This window comes from Alligator mississippiensis, chromosome 3 (genome assembly GCF_030867095.1).
Source record: "Alligator mississippiensis isolate rAllMis1 chromosome 3, rAllMis1, whole genome shotgun sequence".
Classification (NCBI taxonomy): Eukaryota; Metazoa; Chordata; order Crocodylia; family Alligatoridae; genus Alligator; species Alligator mississippiensis.
The window spans coordinates 180298075-180322036 of record NC_081826.1 but is presented as its reverse complement, the minus strand read 5'-3'; the positions used below and the strand labels follow the sequence as shown (position 1 = coordinate 180322036).

At 50.6% G+C, this 23962-nt stretch overlaps 1 long non-coding RNA gene across 3 annotated transcripts; it reads left to right on the top strand.

The window, feature by feature from the left end:
- The first annotated feature begins 216 nt into the window (after positions 1-216).
- On the top strand, positions 217-23727 carry LOC132249126 (uncharacterized). Of its 3 annotated transcripts, XR_009460526.1 has the most exons (6): positions 218-334; positions 6839-7033; positions 9077-9245; positions 9331-9633; positions 23066-23200; positions 23302-23727. It is a non-coding gene; the product is annotated as an uncharacterized LOC132249126 (long non-coding RNA). The 3 variants fall into 3 exon arrangements; XR_009460525.1 differs by having other exon boundaries at positions 217-334; positions 9077-9176; positions 23066-23727; XR_009460524.1 differs by having other exon boundaries at positions 217-334; positions 23066-23727.
- The last annotated feature ends 235 nt before the right edge of the window (positions 23728-23962 follow it).

Here is a 23962-nt window from a genome sequence, read left to right as displayed (position 1 = left end):
TATGCTATTCATCTGCATCTAGTCATGGCCATTGTCACAGGGCGCTAAGGCAAGCCTGCTCCTTTATAGGCAGAAGTAGCCTGGCTAGAGAGCCCTGTGAGTGACAAAGCTCCACAGCTGAAGGTTGCCTGGGCAGCAGGCTAAAGAGGAAATTAGCTGGCACCTGCACACAGTCAGCTGATCAGAAGGAGGCAGAGCCCTGGGCACATATAAGCCCCAGGGCTAGAGCTGGCACTTGCCAGAGGAAATAACTCCTGCATATAAGAGCTACCTGGGGATATTTGATTGCTGACCTGCTGCCTGCAAGATTAATAGGGCTTCAGGAGCACCTAAGGTACCTGGGGCTAGAGACGCACCATAATGAGGGAGAAGTTTGCAGAATGTGTCCTCCAATTATTATTGTTATGTTGTAGTCCAGGGCTATGTTGTAAGGGGGTTTGTGTTTCTGTTGTCATTTGAACTGGTGGACTGGGATGAGCCTAATAGGGGAGGAGGAGGAGGCCTCATTGGGACACATTATTGTGTAGAGCCCCAGCACCAGAAAGGGTGCAGCAACAGGGCTGCAGAGAGCTTAGCACCAGAGAGGGTGCAGATACTGGGGTGCATGGAGCCCAGCGTGAGAGGGGTGCAGTGACAGGGGCCAGAGACCAGCGACAGCAGGAGGCTGATCTGGGCCAAGACTTTATCAGGGAGATGATACTTATATACCACCTGCGAGGCATGGGGCATGGTAAAGGAGAGGTTTTGGAGCCATTGATCTAGCCCATAAGGATTGGGGTATTCCATGAAGCACCAACTTAGAGTGGGACCCAGCAAGGAGTCCAAGAACCTGCAGGGTGTAGTAGAGTCCAAAAGAACTGTGACCACACAAACTTGTGGGGAGCATCCCCATTATTTATTTATACCAAGAAGATATGGCAGGCAAGAAAAGAAGGTGTCTGCAGGGCAGAATTGACATGGTCACAGAGCCCTAAGGACATCACAGCCATCCCTGGGAACCCTGTGCTGTGACAGCTATTTAAAGCACAGCTACTAAACTTGCTTCCCTTATGAAATAATCTGACCATATCACTCCCACTTTAGAATTCCTTCCACTCCACTAGTGTACTTGTCACATAAAGGTCAAGTTTCTTGTCCTTCGTTTCAAGGCTCACAACTCTGCTTCAGTGTAGATCTTGGATTTTACTTCTTGCCATATCCTCCCTTGTACCTTTTACTCTATTAACACCTTTGGTCTCACAGGGTTCTTTCTAACCTTCCCCCTCAAATATCTCTAGTCCAGGGATAGGCAAACCCTGGCACATGTGCCAATTAGTGGCATGCAGAGACATTTTCCTAGACATGCCAGGAGGTGTGCTAAGGAAAATGTTTAAAACACTGGCATGTGGGTGGGTGTGGGGGACCTGGAGGCCTCCAGGGGTGGGAACATGCACTGCATGGGGGAGTCATGCTCCATGGGAGATAGCGAGTGGTGGGGGCAGGGAGGGGATGCTTCCTTTTCTGGGGCCCACTGGCCACATTAGCAACCCCTCCACCCCAGCATTAACTCTACTAGGTTTCTATGCCAGAAGTGTTGGGGCAGTAGGCAGCCTGCCTACCTGGAGACACTGCATCATGGCTTGGGTTCTCTGGGAGCAATGTGGTAGGCATGGTCAAGGCACATCTGAGCAAGGCATGAGCTCCTCCTTCCAGCCCCTTCCACCTCTGACTTGTGTTGTGTGCTGCAGAGCCTAGCCCTGAGGCTGCTTTCTGCCTCAACGTACCAGCCTGGGGCTGCTTGCCAAACCAGGATAAATTCATGTAATAAATGCCCTCCACCTCACTAGCAATTGCAGGTGTTTCCCTGATGAATCATCAGGGAAGTGAAACCTGCATTTTTAAACAAGGCACCATTTTTGCCCCTCTGCTGGTCACCAGCAAACAGCAGGGCTGCCGGGCCCCTTGGCCAATCAGCAACGGGGAGACAAAACCAGTGTCAAGCTCGAAACTGCAGTTTACCTCCCTGCCAATCAGGAGTGAGCTGCAATCATAGCCTTTCCACTAATCAACAGTGGGGAGGGGAGGTGGGGGTGCGGGCAGGCACAGGGGAACCTGCAAAATTAAAGGTGCTGCCACGCAGCCCACTTCCACCATGAATTTGGTACGTCCCTATCTTTTTTCCTTTTTTTTTTTTTTTTTTTCTTTCTTTCTCTCTTTCTTCTTTTTTCTTCTCTTCTCTCCTGTTTTTGTCTTTTTTCTTTCTCTTCTCTCTTTCATTCTCTTCTCTGTCTTTCTCCCCCTCTTTTTTCTCTTCTCTCTCATCACAACATGGTTAATACAAAAAAATGCACAATAACAAAGGTAGTATATGAAGTTTTACTTATTGTCACAAGGTTTAGAATTTTTAGAAAACCTGGCATTTACTGTAAAAGGAAAAAAAAGCAATATTTATGATTACTAACTATATTAATATGCAGTGTGTTGCACTGTGAATCAAAAGTGTGCCTGTTCTAGCTGCTGCAAACTACCAGGACTCCCTGCCTCTCTTGCAGAGGCTATCACACCTGGGAGCAAAACTACCACCTCCTTGGTACCTTGCTCGCTTCTCTGCAGAGCCTCTGGGAATTTTTGTGTCCCTGACTGGTGTTGATCATCATGGTAGCACCATGATCATCATGGTGGCGTGCAGGACTCAGGAGCTCAGAGACCTACATGAGACCCACTCCCGACAGTACAGCCTCCATCCCCTGTAGGAAATGGCAATTGACTTCCACTTGACCAATGAACACAGGACTCTCCTGGATGCCATCAATGCTGGGTTGCTCATGGAACACCTCATAATTGTATACTGGCACTTCAGGGCCCGCAACACCCACCCTGCTCTGAACACTGCCATGTTCACCACTGCTGTGCCACTACATTCTCATCCTATAGCATACAATGGGGATGAGAGTACCCTGTAGGGGTGTATGAAACAGACCCTATTTGATTTGGATTCAGCCCAAATCGGGGACAGTGATTCAATTCATTGATTCGGATCGCTGTCCCCAATTAGATTCGGGTGAATATTAATCTGAAAATTCAATGCTGATTTGGAGAATCAGTGATTTGGACACAGACAAAGCTTTAAATGTTTTTTCTATATACCTCGAGGTACCTGGCACGGCTCGTGAATGCTGTGATGCTGGGGTGGATGGAGTGTCCCGCAGGAGCACGGGTGGTGAGGTGGGTCCCATGTGTGCTTTGTGGCAAACCCAAAAGTGGACTGGAAGTACTTCTGGTCCACTTCCAGGTCTGCTGCCAAGTGCGTTGGGGAGCCCCTAGTGTTTCTGTGGGACACTCCATGTGCCCCAGCGTCACAGCATTCATGAGCTGCCTGCTACCTAGAGGTATGTAGAAAAAACACTTAAAGCTGTGTCTACGTCTGAATTGCCAAATCTTTCTGAATCTCTCCAAATTGATTCAGAGGGTTCTTATTTGATTCAGAGAGATTCAAGTGTCCTCTGATTTGGTTTGGATTCAGAGATTCAGCCACTGATTCAGGCTGAATCTCCACCGAATTGAATAGGGGACCGAAGCTTAGCACAGCCCTAGTACTCTGTGTCCCTGTCCCTTCTCCTGAGGGAATGTGAAATTCTAAGTCAGCAATATGACTGTGATAGGTGGGCATCATAAGGCCAATCTCACAGTTGGCCTGCCTGACTGTCTAGGACAGTCTGTCCTGTCTTACATGCCATGACTTGTTGCATTAAACTAGATGTTGAATGCAGGAGGCTGCCCATATAGTGCCCTGATGCCTAGGGTGTTATACATGGCTCTGACCTTACCTATACTATGTCCTATGGCTCTCAGATGGCATCCAAATTACTGGGCTCCACTGGCCCAAACTACCCACTATTTACTACCCCCAGCTCTCTTGCTGAGCCAGATCACTCAGCCTTTGGCCCAACTGCAGCCTCAGGCATCCATAGACTTACCTTGGCCATTCTGCCCCCTCCCTGGGGCTTCAATTTATACCCCCATACTAAGGCCTTCCTTTTATGTCCTCTCGCTAGGGCTTCCTACTTATGTGGGGTCTGTGTGCAGCCCTCCAGGTCAACCCTGCAACCCTACTCTGTGCACTCCCTGTGCAGCACTTCAAGTCTACCTCAGCTGCCCCTAGATCTGTGCCCCAGATGACAGAAGGCTGCCACTGCAGCCTGGGACTGGCACTTGGTGCAGCCCATGCTCAGTGCTGGGAAGATTTCTGCTGCCACTGGCCCCAGGCAACTGCAGCAGCCTCCTGTCATCTGGCGTGCAGATTCGGAGGCCCACACACCCAAGAGGGCTGTGGGGCTGTGCTGGACTCCTCCCAGGGGTGCAGGCCCCCAGATCTGCACACTGGAGGACAGGTGGCTGTCGCTCCTGGCTGGGACCAGCACTGAAGCCAAGTAAGCCCGGCTTTGAAACTCAAAACGTTTTGAAACTTTCAAAATTTTTTGAGTGCCCTTGTTTTGTTTTGAAGCTGTTTTAAATCCTTTTGCTTCATTTCAATTTTGCTGTTTTGAGCTCGAAACATGTTGAAACAGCTTCAAAACAAAATACCCAGAAAAATTTCACACACCCCTACTATGTATACTTCTGCCCTCTCACTGGGGCCACTCTTCTGCCTCCCTTCACTGCCCCTCCCCTCACTGCCCCCTCACTGGGGACACTGAAGTCTTACACCCCATGGGGCTCAGGTGCCTCTCCCTAGGCATGCCTGGCCTTTGTGCCTGCCCTTACATCTGAGTTACCTACCAAGTAGTGGGGGCTAGGCATCCCATGCCCGCCTTTCACTAGGGAGGCAACTGGTGTGGCATTTCCTGGGGATCACCCTGCCACAGGCAGCCCCACCACACCATTCTTCCCTAGCAGGGTGTAGTTTTATGTCATGCCCCAGGACCAGGAACATCCTGCCAGCCCCAATAGTTCCTGACATGTAACTCCAAGATGTTGTGAGCAACAGCTCCAGCTGCTCAGGCCTGCTCTTACTGCTAGCAGATGAGCACTTTTCCCCAACTAGGCAGTTCCCTGATAGCTATGTAACTCCTGACTGGGGAGTGCAGGCACCTGCAGGCTGTTCTGCTGCTAGCTCTAAGCCCTTAAAGTGGCAGGCACCAAAGGTGCTCTGCCACAATGACATTCCTCCAGGTGACTTTGGCCACTAACAGGATGTTGGATGTGTGGACAGCCATGAACAGAGCCCAACCCTAAGTTGCTATTACCATGATTTCAAATTAATAGCACTGCAATGCTTCATATACTTAATAGATTTCATAGACTTTAGGGCTGGAAGAGACCTCACAAGATCAAGTCCAGCCCCCTGCCCAAGGGGCAGGAAGTCAGCTGGGGTCAAATGATCCCAGCAAGATAGGAATCCAAGTGTTTGTTTTTTTGTTTTTTTTTTTTAAAGTGTCCAGAGTAGGTGCATGCCGAGTAGTTGGGGCTAGGAGTGGAGAGGATGGAGCTAGGCACACGTGCATTCTCACACACACATGTGCCCCCTTATCTTACCAGCAGTGGCGGTAGCAGAGGCAGCAGCAGGGGCAGCAGCAGCTGATCCCCCTAAGGTATGTGGGGCAGAGGGAACTGGTGCAGCTGAGGCAGATCTGGAGGGGAAGCCCCCCAGATCCCGTTTAGCTGAGCTAGCAGGGAGCCGTGAGCAAACAGAGTGCACTCTGAAAGGGCGCGCCAGTGTTTGCGCTGGTGTTTGCACCAGTGTTTGTGCAAGGCCAGCATACAGCATGAGCCAGGAAGGAGCCTGCAGTAAGAGAGAGAGAGGAAGACTCACAGCTCCATGGACATGGTAAGAACAGGAGACTATGACCCAGTGTAAGGATGAGGAAGGCGGCTGCTAGGGACCCCCTCCCCAGTAGTGCCACCTACCCTGGGCTCCTCTGATGTAGCAAAACCCCCAGTTTTTTCCTTGCATTCCCTCCCCTTCCCCAACCATTCCTGACTTTGTCTCTCCCTCTTATTCCCTATAGATAAGTATAAGTAAGCTAAGATGTAGGATAAGCTTTAACATTTTATTTTAGGTAGTAAGTTTTGTTTTTCTCTCCCCTCTGCAAATAAGTGCCCTGCTATTTTGATATAAATATCCACTGTTTTATAAGTGATAATTATTATGTTTGTATTAATTTTTTTTTTTACTGCTTTTATATTGTGTGATTACTGTTTTAGGCCTATATATGTAAGGTTGCATAAGTCATGTCAAGTTTCCATCTTGTAATGTCAAGCCTCCATCTTATCCCCATGCCTGGTTGTGTAACTGTGTGTGAGAGAGAGAGGGAGCCACAGGGGGCAAAGGAGCACTGCCCAAGCCCCAAAGAGCCTGACAGAAATACTCCTTAACCAGGTGTTTCTGGCGGGGAGAGGCAGGGAATTCAAACCTCACTATAAAGAAGAGTCTGGAGCAGGCAGGAAGGGAGAGTGCAGGACCAGAAGGAGAGGAGCCAGGTTAAACAACATTGCGGGAAAATTTGAGAGCAACCTGGAGAGCCGGCAGGAGGCTCCTGCAGAGAGGGAGCTCTGCAGAGAAAACTTAGAGGAAGGTTTGGTGGAGTGGCAGTACCAGGAACTGCTTGCGATCTTGCCGGCAAAGCCCGGCTGGGGAAAGTACTGTAAAAACCCTAATAGAGGGTCACTCCGGAAGAAAGGTACCATAGAGACCCTAAAAGGGGTGCAAGGACAAATTTATCAATGGCAGACCCAGTGGGGTGAGGGGACTATAATAATCCCGTTAAGAGGCTCATGAAGAACTGTTGTAAAGATGGGAACAGGTGAAGGAGAAAGTGATCTCACTGAATATATATTTTTTTTCTTTTTTGCCAAAAAGACAGGGGAACAATAATCCAGGACGGGAGCGCTTGGTTTCTTTTTTTTTGACAGAGGCCACGGGAGAGAACCTGACAGCTGAACATTGACGAAAGGACAATTTGATACCTGGTGGAACGAGCAAGGATGTAGGGGATGGTGGAGCCCTTAGGACTATAGGACAGTGGACGACAACCAACTAGAACTTCACGCCCAGGTACTGAATCTACTCCTATAAACACCAAGTCGTGGTAAGCGAGGACGTGGGTGTGTGGACCTCCAGTTGAGACTCATCCCTGACATCAGTCAATGGACTGAGGCCCTATGGGGATATAAACAAACAAAATATATACTTCTCTACTGAAGGAGAAAACAATAGGCCAGTTAGAAACAAAAGGAGATAACCACTTTTACCCTGAAACCAAGAGCGGCTGGAAAAGCATTGTGGGGGGGGGGGGGGGGGAGAGCTACTTAACTAAATACTTGACAGTAACCTATGACTCATAATACCCTTCCTATGTAACTTGGTTCCTGGATGAATGAGGGTGCTCGAGAGGCAGTAGGTCTAAAAATAGCTCCCTCTGAATGACCGAACCATTAACACCAATACCTGGACCAATGACCCAGCCCCTGGAACCACCCTCCTCATTCAAGAAACAAAAGATGAGGCAAAAAAACATTGTGCCAAGGCTGCACATGCTCAGTAAGAACACCTGGAACCCTCTGGAACAGGACTGGCATTGCCTGGACAGGCCCTCCCCATAGGAGATCATAGGTCGTCTACCTGCTAAAAAGGGGTAATGAAGACTGACTCCTTGGGAATGCTATTTCCATCTGGACCAGACCAGCTCCACATCACACCACCTATCCAACCCAGAGGCCTTGCTGGCAACCCCCCTCTGGACAACACCAAGCTGAAGGAGTCCCTGACTGGCCATTAAGGACCTACTTTCAGCCTGGGATAGGTAGATATCACCTGCATATTTCCTCCTCCAATTTGGACTCTATCTCTCTCCTCCTGGACTTCAGCCCCTGCACCAAGCCTCTATAACCCCTGCTACTATTGTCTGTGTGTATATGTGCAAAGGAACCAATAAAATACTGTGTCACCATCTCCTGTTCAATAAAACCACTGTCACTTGTAACCCCAAGTTCGGCTGTGTTTCACTAAGCCCCGGTCCCTTCCCTATCTTAAATTCTGATCTCTGTCTCTCTCTCTCTCTCTCTCTCTCTCTCTCTCCCTCTCGGCCCTCAGCCCTGTTCCTGCCACTTTTTGCCTCCTCTCTGTCCCTTTTCTGCAGACTCTTAATCCTGTTGCTTTCTACAGACTCTCAGCCCTGTTCCCACCACTTTTTTGCCTCTTTCCAGCTCTTCCCAATCCCTATCTCTCTCTGCCTTCTCTTTCACTCTCTCTCTCTGTGTTCTCCATCCATCCCCCCCTCTCCCCCTGCAGCCCCACTCCCAGTTTTCCTCTCCCTACATACTTCTCGGCTTCCCTGTAGCCTCCTTGCTCCGGCTCCAGGCTGCTCTGCCGGCTTTCTGCTTTCAATTAACACCAATTAACCTTAAGTTACCCTAACTTCCCTCCAGTCTGCTGGTTCTAATCCCAGCATGGGCAACTTTCATCTCAGTCCCCAACAGCAGTAACCTAAAGTAACCCCAAGCCTCAGCTTCCCAGCCCAGCTCTCTCTAATCTACTGGTTCTAATCAATTAGTCTACCCAGCAACTTTTACCCCCTACACTTTTACTCTCTCTCTCTCTCTCTCACCTTAACCTTCCCCCAGGTATCCCAAGTACACCAAGCACATACATACACACCACAACACCAAAGTTAGGAACTCACCTGTGTGTATGTGTAGGTGAGTGGTGTGTTTGTGAACTGATATACATGTATGTCACTATGTGCATGATATATGAATTAGTGATTTGTGTATGCGTATTGGGTGTGCAGGTATTGGTAACTGATTCTGGTCTAATTTCTTTTGGTCTGTATAGTGTGTGTAGGTGCTTGAATTGGTGATAGGTGTGCATTTGCCTAGGCTGGTAATTTTGGATGTGTATGTGCCTGAGTTGGTAGTGTGTGTGTGTGTGTGTGTGTGTGTGTGAGAGAGCGCGTGTGCGCGCACGCCTGGTGGGGGTGCATGCACCTAGTGTGTGTATGCACCTAATTGATTTTTGAGTGTCATGTGCAATTGTACACCACGCCCTCCTGCCTAACAGTGCAATATTGAGATCCTGAGATTTGGCCTGACCCCACAGGGCAACACTGAGGCCTCTACCCAGATGGAGCCCATGGTGGTGCTGGTGGCCCCTTCCTCCCAACTGTGGGGGCTGCCTGACGGAGACCCAGAGGCCACAGGTAGGAGAGGGGTCTGGAGGTACCCTTGACTGTCCCTCTTGTGCTCAACTTCAGGCCCTGGAGGAGCAGGTAAGGGAGCTCCAGGCTGAGGTGAGCAGGCTACAAGGGATCAGGGCTGTGGAGGATGAAATTAACACATTTCCATCCTCTGCAGGATCAGTTTTCCAACAGACAGACCTCCCAGGAGAGAGATACCGCCAAGGAATGGAAGAAGGTGGCCACCAGAACCAGGGCTGCTCAGGCTAGCACGGAGCCGGCTCCCCAGCTACAACTGGGGAACAGATTCAAGGCCTCGGCAGCCTTAGAGGAGAAGGTCGAAGGAGATGCCCCTGTGGGGGACAGTGCCACTCTACACATGGAACATTCCGAGAAAGAACACCATGAGAAAGAAATGCTGCGTCCTTGTCATCTGAGATTCCATCCTGAGGAGGGTCCCGTTTGCCAACTCAACCCCATGGTGCGCAAGGTCTGCTGTCTACCCGGGGCTCAGATCCAGGGACTTAACAGTGGGTGTCTACTACAGACCACCCAACCAGGGGGAAGAGGTGGACCAGGAATTCTTGAGTCAGCTTGCAGAGGCAGTTAAGTCAAGGGATGTGGTCATCATATGTGACCTAAGCTACCCAGACATCTGCTGGGAAGATCAGCCAGGTCTGACCGCTCACGTAGGTTCCTAGCTGAGATACAGGACCTCCACCTAACCCAGGAGGTGCACAGTCCCACCAGGGGAAATGCCTTGCTGGCCCTGGCCACAGGCAATGACCTGGTGAGGGCACTGTGGGTTCTTGACCACCTGGGCGATAGCAATCATTGTCTACTGGAATTCACCATCCAGCGCAGGGTGTCAAAGGCAGCAGCCCTTGACTTCAGGAGGGCCGATTTCATTGAGTTAAGGAGATTAGTCAGGGAGGCACTGAGATCCCGGAGGGGAGGGAAGCTGGGAGTCCAAGATGAGTGGTCATTCCTTAAGGAGACGATCCTCCAAGTCCCAATGTGGATCAAAGGGGGCAAGAGTGCTCAAAAGCCCCCATAGCTCACCAAAGGCATTCAGGAATGTCTGAAAGCTAAAAAGGAGGTGTACACCCAATGGAAGGGAGGGGCCATCACCAAGGAGGATTATACCTCCGTTGCCCAAGACTGTAGGGGCGCTGTCAGGAAGGCTAAGGCAGAGATGAAAGTGGGACTAGTGACTCGGATCAAAGACCACAAGAAGTCCTTTTTTAAATACATGGGGAGTAAAAAGAAGGCACCGGGTAACGTGGGACCCCTGCAGGACATGCTTGGCAATCTGGTGATTGCACCAGACGATAAAGCTGACCTCTTTAACAAATTCTTTGCCTCTATATTTCTGAACAGGGACTGGGACATCTCTTTCCCCCCCCCCCCCCTGGATCCTGGATGAACTCAGGAGAGGCACAGCTGGGCCCAGGGTCAGAGAGGACTTAGTCAGGGAACTTCTGGTGGGACTGGATGGGTTCAGATCAGCAGGTCCAGATCTCCACCCAAGGGTGCTGAAGGAGTTGGCACAGGCCATTGTGGGACCCCTGGCACAGCTCTACAAGCACTCGTGGTGCTCTGGAGAGGTGCCGGAGGATTGGAAGAGGGCCAATGTGGTCCCCATTTTCAAAAAAGGGAGGAAGGAGGACCCAGGAAACTATAGGCCCATTAGTCTTACCTCAGTCCTGGGGAAGCTCTTTGAGAAAATTATCCAAGAACACATCTGTGAGTGACCAGCAGGGGAGATTATGCTTAGTGGCAACCAACATGGTTTTATTAGAGGCAGGTCCTGTCAGACCAACCTGGTTGCTTTCTACAACCAGGTCACAAAATCCTTGGACACAGGTGTTGCTGTGGATGTAGTCTTTCTGGACTTTAGCAAGGCGTTCAACACTCTCTCACCCATTCTCATTAAAAAATTAGGCAACTGTGGCATTGATGCCTACACAGTCAGATGGGTCGCAGATTGGCTGGAGGGAGAGAGTGGTGGTGGATGGGTTATTTTCGACCTGGATGGACATGGCCAGTGGGGTTCCCCAGGGCTCGGTCCTCGGGCCCGCGCTGTTCAACATCATCATTAGCAACTTGGACGAGGGGGTGAAAAGCACCTTGTTCAAGTTCGCGGATGACACAAAGATGTGGGGAGAAGTGGGCACGTTAGAAGGGAGAGACAGGCTAAAACTAGATCTGGACAGGTTACAAAGGTGGGTGGATGAGAATAGGATGGGTTTCAATACTGACAAGTGCAAGGTACTGCACCTGGGGAGGAAGAACCAGCAACATACCTACAGGCTGGGGAACTCCCTTGTCAGCACAGAGGCAGAAAATGATCTTGGAGTCCTTATTGATTCCAAAATGAACATGGACTGCCAATGTGAGGACGTGGTTAGTAAGGCTAACTGCACCTTGTCATGCATCCACAGATGCATCACGAGCAGGTCCAAGGAGGTGATCCTCCTCCTCTATGTGACATTGGTCAGGCTGCAGTTAGAGTACTGCATCCAGTTCTGGGCACTGCACTTGAGGAAGAATGTGGACAGCATTGAGAGGGTCCAAAGGAGGGCCACTCGCATGGTCAGGGGGCAGCAGGGCAGTCCCTATGAGGAGAGGCTACAGGACCTGAACCTGTTCAACCTCCACAAGAGAAGGCTGAGAGGGGATCTGGTGGTCATCTATAAACTTACCAAGGAGGACCAGCAGGGAATGGGAGAGACCCTGTTCCCCCAAGCACTACCAGGAGTAACTAGGAATAACGGCCATAAATTGACTGAGAGTAGGTTCAGCCTGGACATCAGGAAGCACTACTTCACAGTCAGGGCGGCTGGGATCTGGAACCAACTTCCAAAGGAAGTGGTGCTTGCTCCTAACCTGGGGGTTTTCAAAAGGAGGCTAGATAATCACCTTGCCAGGGTCGTTTGACTCCAGGATTCTTTCCTGCCCATGGCAGGGGGTCAAACTTGATGATCTGCTCAGGTCTCTTCCAACCCTACCAACTATAAAACCTCTGTGGGGAGTCTATTTGGACAGTAAAGAAGTTTTTCCTTATGTCCAGCCTAAGATGGTCTTTCAGGAGTTTGTGACCATTGGACCTATTTTGCCTTGGGGTGCCCTGGTGAACAGATGTTCTCCCAGTTCTTGATGAACACTCTTTATGTACTTATGGGCTGCCACCAAATCACCCCATAGACTACATTGTTCCAGGCTGAAGAATTCCATGGCTCTTAGCCTTTCCTCATAAGGCCTGCTCTCCTGTCCTCTAATCATGTATGTGGCTCTCCCCTAGACCCTTTCAAGCTTTTCCACATCCTTTCTGAATTCTGGAGCCCAGTACTCCAGCTGTGGCCTCACCAAGACGAAGTAAAGTGGGAGGATGACTTCCTGGGCCTTGCTTGAGATGCATCAGTAGATGCAAGCCAGAGTTTTATTTGCTTTGCTGGCTGTGGTGTTGCACTGGTAGCTTATGTTCATCTTGTGGTCAGTCATGACCCCCAAGTCTTGCTCAGTCATGGTGCTAGCGAGCGTAGCACTGCCGAGCCTATAAGTGTGATGCGGGTTTTCTCTCCTGAGGTGGAGCACTTGCATTTCTCCGTGTTGAACATTATCAGGTTTTGATCTGCCCACCTTGCGAGCCTGTCAAGGTTGACCTGGATCACCAGCCTATCCTCTAGGGTGACCACACTTTCCCCATAGTTTGGTGTCATCAGTGAACTTAGCCAGTCTGCTTCTGACACCAGAGTCCAAATCATGTATAAATACATTGAAGAGTGCAGGATCAAAAGTGGAGCCCTTGGGGATGCCACTGGTCACCATGCACCATGATGATTTGGTTCCATCGACTATCACTCTCATCCATGGAGCCAGTTCCCCAGCCATCAGACCATAAGGTTGTCAAGGCTGCAGTTCCCCAATTTTACCATTGTGGGTGACCGAGCTTGGGATCCGGGAAGGGGTCGGCTGGGTTGTAGCCACAAACCCGGCATGTAGACGGGTACTTGCGACCGCTGGAGTAGAATTAGGCACAAACGCGTACTGGTTCAAACAAAGATGGCTTTACTTACACTGTCACGATGTACAGCGTAGGGAGAAAGTTACAGACTTCAAACTTCTGTTCCAATCAAACCAAGGAGCTCTTATAAGACAAGATACCTTTAAACTCGAGCATGCAGGACACGGGGGTATGTTGGGGGTTGTCAACAGGGAGTCGTAGCGGGTGATCAGACCGCCAGGTTCCACTCCGAGACGAGCACGGAGTTCTCCAACCTGGGCAGAAACGACTCCCACCCTTTATACGGCTAGCGAGCCAATTGCCAGCCGCCACGTAGGAATAATTTGAAACCGGCCAATTAGAGTATGCACATTTGCATATGAACAGCAGGAACTTTTCCACGCCGGGGCTCTCCATCGTGCCGAGAATTCCCCTGTCTCACTGTGCCTTGTGCTAGAAAGTTCCACTGTACCAAGGCACTCAACTAATCAGTCCTGACATACCCCCTTGCCGATGGTACAGCTGGAATTTGAAGCACATGCACGCCGTCTAACTCGTCACTCCTCTCGAGAGGTACTACACTATTATATGGAGTCGCGCGCGTAACGGGACAGCTAATCAAATCCCCTTTGCGGCTTCCCACTCTCTCCCAAGCACACGACACAAGTGCTCGGACATGATTCAGCTCTGGACGATTCTCGCACACCCGCAGATGCACCGTCACGAATGACGATCCACACGCGGACGATGCGTGATCTTGTCCATGCTCAGTGAGAGGAGGAGGTCCCAGACTTGTCATCTGGCTCCCCCGGATACCGGAAACCTAGTTCATAGGCCAGTTGCCATTGGCCCTCGTCTCCCAGAATCCGTAGCTGTCGCTTCGAGAGCCTAGAACGTTGCAGAAGGAATCCAAACATGATCCTTTCCTCTGGCGTTCTTTGTGGCGGTTGCCATACTCGCTCCGAGTTGCTTGAAGTCCCTGTGTCCGAGTTCACGAGCGCCTGTAACCGCAGAAGCTGTCATAGAAGATTACATGCAGGTTGACCAGCTAGCGGGTTGAGGAGGATTCAAAGGATGGTGGCGTTTCTTCCTCCATAAACCTCAACACAAGCTTCTACGTTATTGAAAGTTACTGGAACAGTCCCGGGGTTTCGCAGGTGGCGGTGAGGCCACGGTCCTCACTGCCGGGGCGGTGTTAGTCCCAGTGTGTGTGCTCGGGGGTTCCAGGAAGCGTATGAGCTTCCTATTATCGCCAGTAGAATCTGTTCTGCGTTGACTCTCAACGGGCGACCGTCGTGCCATACATGGGATTTGTAATCGACCTGACCCGCGACAAGCGCTGGAAGAGGAATGGGCCAGTGAACATTTCACGTCACTAGGTCCACATCCGTGGCATGTCCTCCACTCCACGAGGCTTGTCGGGTTAGGAAACTAGCCTCTTCCAAGTCTAGCAGGTCGGATCCGAATTCCACGACCAGACGTCCTAGCCATATAGCCAAGGTCTCATCAGGCTTTATCTTCGATCCTTTGCACAATTCCTGTAGTTCAGTCCAAGTACGGGTACGATAGGTGGTGCAGACTGCATCCTGCACACCAATCACTCAGCTGCTTGCTGCTGCAGGACAAGCTGCTGTCAGAGCTGCTGCTGCATCTGGTAGGAGGGGCGGATGTAACTCTCCACTCAATGCCCCCTCCCCGTAGTAAGGAGGCGGGGCTGCCAGGAGCGACATCATTTCGGTGGGCAGGGTTGCTGGGCGGATTCCCGCCGATTCTCCCGAAGCTCCACCCTTCTCTTCCGGTTTCTCCGGGCAGCTCGCTCCCTCCTCAGCGCCAGCTTGGAGTGGCATCGACTCAGGGATTTTCTCCACTGCCGCTTCTTCACCCTCCTGCACAGCCGCGAGCAGTCGGGCCTCCAAATCTGCATTTTCCCGCAGCAGAATTGTTACGGCACGGAACAGCACATTCAACACTTTCCCCTTATCTCTCAAGCCTGTCTCAGCGCGGCCTCTCAACCCAAATGCCAGCGGGGGACTGAACTGGTCGGTTGTCGTCGGTTCTCCACCCTCCCGCGCAAGTCGCATGCAGCAGGCAAATTCCTGGCTGAGGGTCGGGCTCACTTCGCTCGACTCGAATCTGGCGAAGGGTACGGTGCTCCCTTCCTCCCGGGGCCTGAACAAGACCCGCTCGCTGCCCATCACACACCTGAACGCTTCGGGGTGCAGATGTGCTTCCCATTCCTCCGAGCCCTCTTCTTCCCCTTTCAGTGAAAGATAGCCGCTGACAAACCTTCCACCTATTCCGTCCACCTGGTGATAGGTGATGTGGGCGCCTAGCTCCACGGCGTTCGACACGTGGCATCTCCCACTACGCCAGGGACAGCTTCTAACTAACTCTAACTCCATCGGGTCTTCTCCAAATCCCGATTCCGATTCCGATCCCGATCCTGTTAATTGGGATCCTGTTCCTTGGGATCCTGTTTGTGACGCCATGTGGGTGACCGAGCTTGGGATCTGGGAAGGGGTCGGCTGGGTTGTAGCCACAAACCCGGCACGTAGATGAGTACTTGCGACCGCTGGAGTAGAATTAGGCACAAACCGTAGTGGTTCAAACAAAGATGGCTTTACTTACACTGTCACGATGTACAGCGTAGGGAGAAAGTTACAGACTTCAAACTTCTGTTCCAATCAAACCGAGGAGCTCTTGTAAGATGAGATATCTTTAAACTCGAGCATGCAGGACACGGGGGTACATCGGGGGTTGTCGACGGGGAGTCGTAGCGGGTGATCAGACTGCCAGGTTCCACTCCGAGACGAGCACGGAGTTCTCCAACCTGGGCGGAAACAACTCTAACCATTTAAACGGCTAGCGAGCCAATTGCCAGCCGCCACGTAGGAATAATTTGAAACCGGCCAATTAGAGTATGCGCATTTGCATATGAACGGCGGGAACTTTTCCACGCCGGGGCTATCCATCGTGCTGAGAATTCCCCTGTCTCACCGTGCCTTGTGCTAGAAAGTTCCACTGTACCGAGGCACTCAACTAATCAGTTCTGACAACCATGAGGACACAATGGGACACTAGGTCAAAGGCTTTCTTGAATCCAAATATATGATATATCTTATGCCAAATATATGATATTAACCTCTTCTTTGTCCAAGTGATGCGTCACCTGGTCATAGAAGGAAATGAGATTGGTCAGGCAAGCCCTACCCGCAATGAAGCCACGTTGGCTCTCTCTTAGAGTGTTGCCTTCTGTTAGCCTGTTGTTAATGGTTTCCTTGATGATTTTTTCCAAGATCTTTCCAGGGATTGAGGTCAGACTGATCCCTGTATCTTCCTTCCTCCCTTTCTTTAAGATAGGCACCACATTGGTCCTCTTCCAATCTTCAGGTACCTCACCTGAGCACCACAAGTTCTCAAATATCCTCACCATTGGCTGCACTGTCAGCCAGTTTCTTTAGCGCTCTTGGGTGAATTCCATCTGGGCCAGCTGATTTGTGGATGTCCAGCTTCTTAAAGTGTTCCCTCACAAGATCTATGCCGAAGATGGGCGTATGTTTGCCTTTATCCTGGTGATGCTGCATCTTGTCAGGCAGGGTGATCCCTTTGGGCTGGTGGAAGACCAACGCAAAGCAATCATTAAGGAGACTGGCTTTTTCCTGGGTGTTGGTTGTCACCTGCCCTATTTGGTTTAGCAAGATGTGACGAGGGCCTCCTCGGGGCTGATCTCCTTGGCCCACCCCCTGTCTTGTGGGCAACCGCCTGCCTATCTCTCCTGCCACGCCTTTGATGATAATTGATTCAATCTGATGTCAATTAAGTGGGAGGCTGTCCATCTAGTGCCCCGATGCCAGGGGGCGCTCTCTGCGGCTCCTACCTCCCCAATACTGCAGCCCAAGCCTCGCAGATGGCATTTTGGTGTTCACATAATCACCGGCCCCATACTGGGCTCCAGAATCTTCCATACAGGACCCCTCTATGATCCTTCCGATCAGGCGGCCTCTCTGCCATCATCCAGGCTACCTAGCCCCCCCCGAAGCTACTTTCCCCTCTCAGGCGTGGTCCCCCCGGGACCTTCGGCTACTAGCCCTGGCCCACCTCCAGGCCAGTCGGAACCCCAGGCCCCCCACTCTTGGCCGTCCCTCGCGGTGGGCCCCTGGCCCTTTTGACCCTCCTGGTCCTGGCCCTAGCTTGGGCCAGTTGAGGGCACTCTCTCCTTCGGGCTGGGTCTCTAGCCCCTCACTCTGTCTCCGGGCCTCAATGTGCTACTACTCCCCTTCTCCCAGGGGCAACTGCAGCACCACGCCCGGTACTCATTCACTCTCTCGGGGTCCGCCCTCTAGGCCCCTCCACAAACAGGGTTACCCACCCAGTGGTGGGAGCTAGGGGTTAAGGCACCCCGACCCGCCTTTCACCGGGGTGATAACTGGCCTGGCATTTCCTGGGGGCTCCCATACCACTGAGAGCCCCACCAGGCCACCCACTCCCGGCAGGGTGCAGTTTCAGGTCATGCCCAGGACCAGGAGCCTCCTGCCATCCCCTTGCAACTCCCCCTTACCTCCGGGTTGTTCTCAGCAGCCCTCTGGCCAGGCAATGTTGCTGCCTGGCCTCCTGCAGCCAAACTGCCCTGTTTATATAGGCAGCCCATGCCTCAAAATGACTGCCCTCGTCAGGCACCTGGAGGCTGCCAGCTCCAGGCCCTTAAAGTGGCAGACACACCCTGTGCTCTGCCACACACTTCCCCCCTTAAATCATCACTGCCCCCTCACACTGGGGCTCCTCATCGCCGCCCCCTCACACTGGGGCTCCTCATCGCCGCCCCCTCAAGCTGGGGCTCCTCATGTTCTCCGGTCTTTTAGGCCCCACGCACTGCTATCCTCTCTTAACTGGGCTCACCGTCCTGCTATCCCCTTTCCCGAAGCTCTTTTCCCCTCTCAGGTGTGGTTCCCCCAGAATCTTCGGCCTCTTGCCCTGGCCCACCTCAAGGCCAGTCAGGTCCCCAGGCCCCCGGCTCTTGGGCGTCCCTTGCGGTGGGCCCCTGGCCCTTTTGACCCTCGTGGTCCTGGCCCCAGCTTGGGCCAGTCGAGGGTACTCTCCCCTTCGGGCTGACCACTGCAGGACCCTGCCCCCTAGAGGCCTATTGCTGTGCTGGCCTTCTACCAGGCTCGATGTACGGCCCCTCATCGCTGGCCCCCTCAATAGGGCTCTCGTCGCTGCCCCCCTCACACTGAGGCCTCTCACACTACCGCCCCCTCACACCGGGGCTATGCAACCCACTGGTTGCACCTATCACCGCCCCCTTCCTGGGGCCTCTCATCACTGCCCCCTCTCTTGGGGTGTCTCACCACTGCCCCCTCTCTTGGGGCCGCCCCCTCACTGGGGCCGGGGTCTATACCCCCCATACGCAACCCACTGGTTACAAGTGGCAGGCACACACAGTGCACTGCCACACAAGGGTCCAATGTTCCCATTGTTTTTCTTTCTGACTTCCCACGTATCTGAAGCAGGACTTTTTATTGTCCTTTATTTGTGCTAAGTTTGAGCTCAGTTTCAGCCTTGGCTTTCCTAGTACAGTTTCCTAGTTTCCTCCCTACAGATACGGGCCAGTGCTGAATACTCTTTAGTGGTGTTTCCCATCTTCCATCCTTTATAAGCTTCTATTTTTAGAAACGGGAGGTCCATGAGTTCCCTATTGAGCCAAGGGTGTTGCCCAGCTCTTTTGCTACTTTTTCTATGGGCTGGAATTGACTTCCCTTGTGCTTCAAGGATTGTATTCTTGAGGAGCAACCACTCATCATGGACTCCCCTCCCTGTCAGATTCTGACTTCTTAGGGCCTCGACAACTAGCCTCCTGAGCTTGTGAAAGTTGGTGTTCTTAAAGTTGAGGACTTCCTCATTGCTGACTGACTTGCCAGCTTTGTGGTGGATAGAGAAAGTGAGCAACTCACAGTCACTGTCTCCTAGCTGTCTTTTGATTCTCAGGTCACTCGCTAGATTGTCCCCTTTGGCCAGTACCAGATCCAGCAGTGCCTTGCCTCTTGTCAGCCTGTAGACTTCTTGAGACAAATAGAGCTCACCAATGCATGTAAGGAAGCATTGCGACCAATCAGATCTGGCTGAGTTCTCTTCCCATGAGATATCAGGGTAGTTGAATTTGCCCATGACAACCACGCACTGAGAGCGTTCAGCCTCAGTCAGTTCCCTAGTGAGTTCGTGGTCAAGTTCTTGTTCCTAACATTAGGAGTCTATTATAGACCTCCTAATTATATCCCCTTATTCATAGATTGTGAGGCTGGAAGGGACCTTGGAAAATCATTGGGTCCAGCCCCCTGCACCAGGCAGGAAAGACAACTGGAGTCAGGTGACCCAGCAAGGTGACCATCCAATCTCCTGTTGAAGATTTACAGGGTAGGCGATTGCGCCACCTCTGAAGAGGGCTTATAGGACACTCTGGCTGTGAGAGTTTTTTCTAATGTTGAGCCTGAAACGGTCTTCCAGGAGTTTATGGCCATTACTTCTGGCTTTCCCCAAGGGTGCCCTGTTGAACAGTTGTTCACCGAGCCCTTAATGTACACCCTAACATAGTGGTAAGCTGCTATCAAGTCCCCTCTCAGCCTTCTCTTTTTCAGGCTGAAGAGTCCCAGGTCCCTCAGCCTTTCCTCGTATGGCTTGCCGTGCAAGTGTCTGATCATACAGGTGGCCCTCCTCTGTACTCTCTTGAGCTTTACCATGTCCTTGTTGAAGTGTAGCACCCAGTACTGAATGCAGTACTCCAGCTGCGGTCTCACCAATTCTGAGTAGAGTGAAAAAATCACTTCCCTAGTTTTGCTTCACCATGTTCCTCCCCCCCCCTGCCCCCCCCATATTCTTACCCAGAGGGTGTCAAGTCGCTCTCCTTGGTTGCCAATTTCCACCTGTAGGGAAGTGTAGTGCTCCTTCACATAGAAAGCTACACCCCCAGCCTTTCTTGCAGCATGATCTCTCCTGTACAAGGTATAGCCATCTATACCTGTGGTCCAGTCATAGATGAAGTCCCACCAGGTCTCTGTTATCCCTATGAGATTGTAGTCATTTCTATTTAGCAGAAGGGCTAGTTCCTCCTGTTTTTTGCCCAGGCTCCTGGCATTTGTGTATTGACAAGTTAAACTATAAAGAAATAGATTTTAAATTATTTAATAGGGCTGTGTGAAACTTCTGTAGCCAATTTAATTCAGAGGAGATTCGACCTGATTTCAGTGGATTCTCTGAATCCAAATCAAATTAGAGGACTAATTAAAAGCTCCACATTGAATCAGAAGCCTCCAAATCAATTCAGAAAAGATTCATCCTGATTCAGAGATTTGGCCATATACTAAACAGGCAGCAGTCCTTGAGGATGCTGGACACAGCTGGCTGCCTCCAGCTGGTAAGTCTGTTGTGGTGGGCGGGGGAAGGGAGGGAAGGGGCATTAGGGAGGCAGATCAACACCCCCACAGTGAGGGAGAGATTGGGGCTGGGGTTGGGGCTCGGACATGCTGCCCATCTGGAGCAGGGAGACTGGGGGATGGGCCTTCTGCCACTACGTGCCTCCGCATGCCTCTGGTCCAGGAGGGCACTGGAGTGGGCGTGTGGCCCCAAATCTGCATGGGGCAGGCTGTGCCAGGCTTCACTCCATGAGGCTAGCCCCAGCCACCAGCCGCCAGGCTGCGCTCTGCATGGCGGGTAGAACCAGGGCTGTGCTTTGGGTGGCTAGGCCCAATTACAGCCTGGCTCTGCCCACCCTGCAGAGCACAGTGGAGTGGGGCTATGAGGGTACTGCAGCCACCCTAAAATTCCCCATAGCCCCTGTCACTGGGCCAGGCCCATCCGAGTCCATGTGCCTGCCCCCACGTCCTGCCGCTGCTCGCCCAGCTGGGATGAAGCCGTGGCTTGTCCAGGAGGCATGGGGAGGCTGGGAGAGTGGTGGGAGGACAAAACCCCTGCTTCCAGTGCCTTCTGCCACCCATCCGGAATGCAGACTGGCTCAACCTGCCCCATGCATATCTGGGGGCGTGTGCTGCTCCCATGCTCTCCCAGACAAGCAGCATGCAGTGGCAGGAGCCCCCACCTCAGAGTCTCGCACCTAAGGCTTTCCCTTGTGGGGGGGGGGGGGGGAAGAGTGAATCATGATGACTTCCCTGGGCCCTTCACTTTGGGGGGCCCCACAGTCAATCCTGTACAGGCCCCATTGCAGCTGCCATGTGCTGCCACTGCCAAGTGCCACCATTTCTGCTGCTGGCTCTGGCTGCTCCTTTGGCTGCTCACCATTCCCTGCACTGCTCTGCCGGCTCCAGCCACTCCTCCAGCCACTCCTCATCACCCTGCCCCACTCTGCTGGGTCTGGCCATTCACACCCCCCACTGGGCCTCAGATACCCCTAGGGATGGCTCTGCCCACACTCCCCCGGCCCAACTGGGCAGCTTGTCCCAGCCCCAATTCCTCCCTTGCTGTGGAGGCATTGATCTGCCCCTCCCCCCACACACCCCTTCCCTTCTGCCTCCGCCCACCACAACAGACTTACCAGCTGGAGGCAGCCAGTTGTGTCCAGCATCCTCGTGGACTGCTGCCTGTTTAATCTATGGCCGAATCTCCGAAGCAGTGCTGAATCTTCAGATCCAATTTTTATGTGTAGGTGAGTTAAAGACACATTTCTCTGTACTGACAAGTATATTTTCATTTGCATTTGACTGTGCCATTTCTTTTGCTGACTTTCCTACTGTACTTCATATCAGAAGAATCATTTATTTAAACAAACAAATAATATATGTACAAGCAAATACAAATTTCAGAAACTGACACACAGATGCAAACACACCTTCACACATACCTCCTATTTGACAGGATAACACACTAAAGAGTATTTTGGATTGAAATCCCATATAAAAAATAGATTGACCAGTTAAAGGCACTCTGATCAATTTAATGGCCATGAGGAAATGATTCACCGTCTTTGATACCTGAAGAGTCAGTATCAGCACCCCTGCTCTAGGTCTTTAGAGAAGCAATTACTGCAACAGAATTTAGCAAAATGTAGTCATATCTTTATCTAACAGCCAACCACAAACTGCCAAACTGCTTAACATAGGTGTGGAACATGGATGGACACAGAACAGAGGGTTTAGATCAACAGGAAACTAATTATGGAATAAGTACTTTGATAGGCTACTAACTTTCAATTCCTTACTTGTTCATATGAGTTAACCAAGAAAACATAAATTTTCTATAATCATATGCAAAAATTAGAAGAGCTGATATACGAAACATGAGATACCACCCTCCCCAAAAAAACCAAACAAACCCAAAAACATTAGAGAAATCATCTTGCAGTTTTATAGTATGCCTAAGGCCTTGTCTATATTAGAAAGCTATACTGCCTTAACTAAATCGGTGTGACCTCCAATATTATTATATTGGTATAAAGGTCCTTTTTACTGGTATTCTTATTCCCGTATGGGAAGGAGAATAACTATATCCATAAAAGAAAACTTTATACAGGTACAGCTACATTCACAGTAGGGCTTTTACTGGCATAACTAGATCATTTAAAAAAAAAAGAAATAAAATCACCCCCTAATTGCAATAGTTATACCAATAAAACTTTCAAGTGCATAACAGGCCTAAGGTACTTCATTTATTTTGGGACAGAGCCAGCTGTCAGGGAAAAGAAAAAAAATAGCTTAGAGGAAGAAAAGTTTTAAACTCTATAGCCCTAACATCACATTTCTCCAGGGAATCATCAGGCCCCAAGGCTCTAGCTGTCAGTATAAAGGCTCCCTGTTCTCACTAGACACATAGGCATGGGGAACCAGTAGGAATAGGAAGGAGAGGTGTTTTGGATCAGGAGAATCACAGAAACAGAAGTATGACCCTTGATCTTTTTGTTTTCTAGATGGCAATACCTATAGAGCAGCTGTGAATAGAAGCAGCCACTTCTCTCGCAGGTGGACACCTCACAGAGAGTATATCAACATGTTCCTCTTCCCACTAAACCAGAAACATACTAGAAGGTTTCCCTGAGGAAGGGGTAAAGTGTTTATTACTCCTGTTATTCTGTTTGTTCAGAAAAAGCAATTTGCCACCCCAAAAGAGCACTTTTACAGTTTATCAACCTCCTTTCCTTCTCAGCATGTACAGCCAAGCCAAGCCTAAATCATCTTAGGAACAGGAACTGTTTCTTCAGATACCCCAACCATCATTGATAAAGGACACCTGGTTATTATTAAATGTTTTCACCTATGAAGGGACTGAATACATCAGATTATTTCATCACTGCCCCCAAGGAATAATGAAGAAAGAGTTTGTCACTGCAATAGCTGGGAGATTAAATTTAGCTTTCTGTCACCAGCTACTAGGAAAACTCTCACCAAACTGAGAAGTACTAATCAATGCAGTTCTGTAAAACATACAAGTTAGCATTCAGCTGAGTCAAAGAGCATGCATTCTGTGAATTAACCTTTTTAGCTATGGAATTAGACTGTACTGTACTAATAACTTTATCCTTCTTGGCAATAAAGATGATTATTTCTGACTAGTGCAAGGACCCATTCTTCACCCTTGTCATTATTTTTGTAATTGTGGTGTTTGTTTATTTTCAAAGAACTTAGTACAACATTTTTAGGTCAAAAATATTGTTTATTTTTAAAGAATGTAATACAACATATTTAACATTAACTATTTAACGTGGAGTGACATTTCAAACGACATCCAAATTAATGATCTTTATTGTAGAACTTCTTTGTAAACAAAGTTCACAGTGTTTCCTGTTGGTGCCAATATATACAACCCT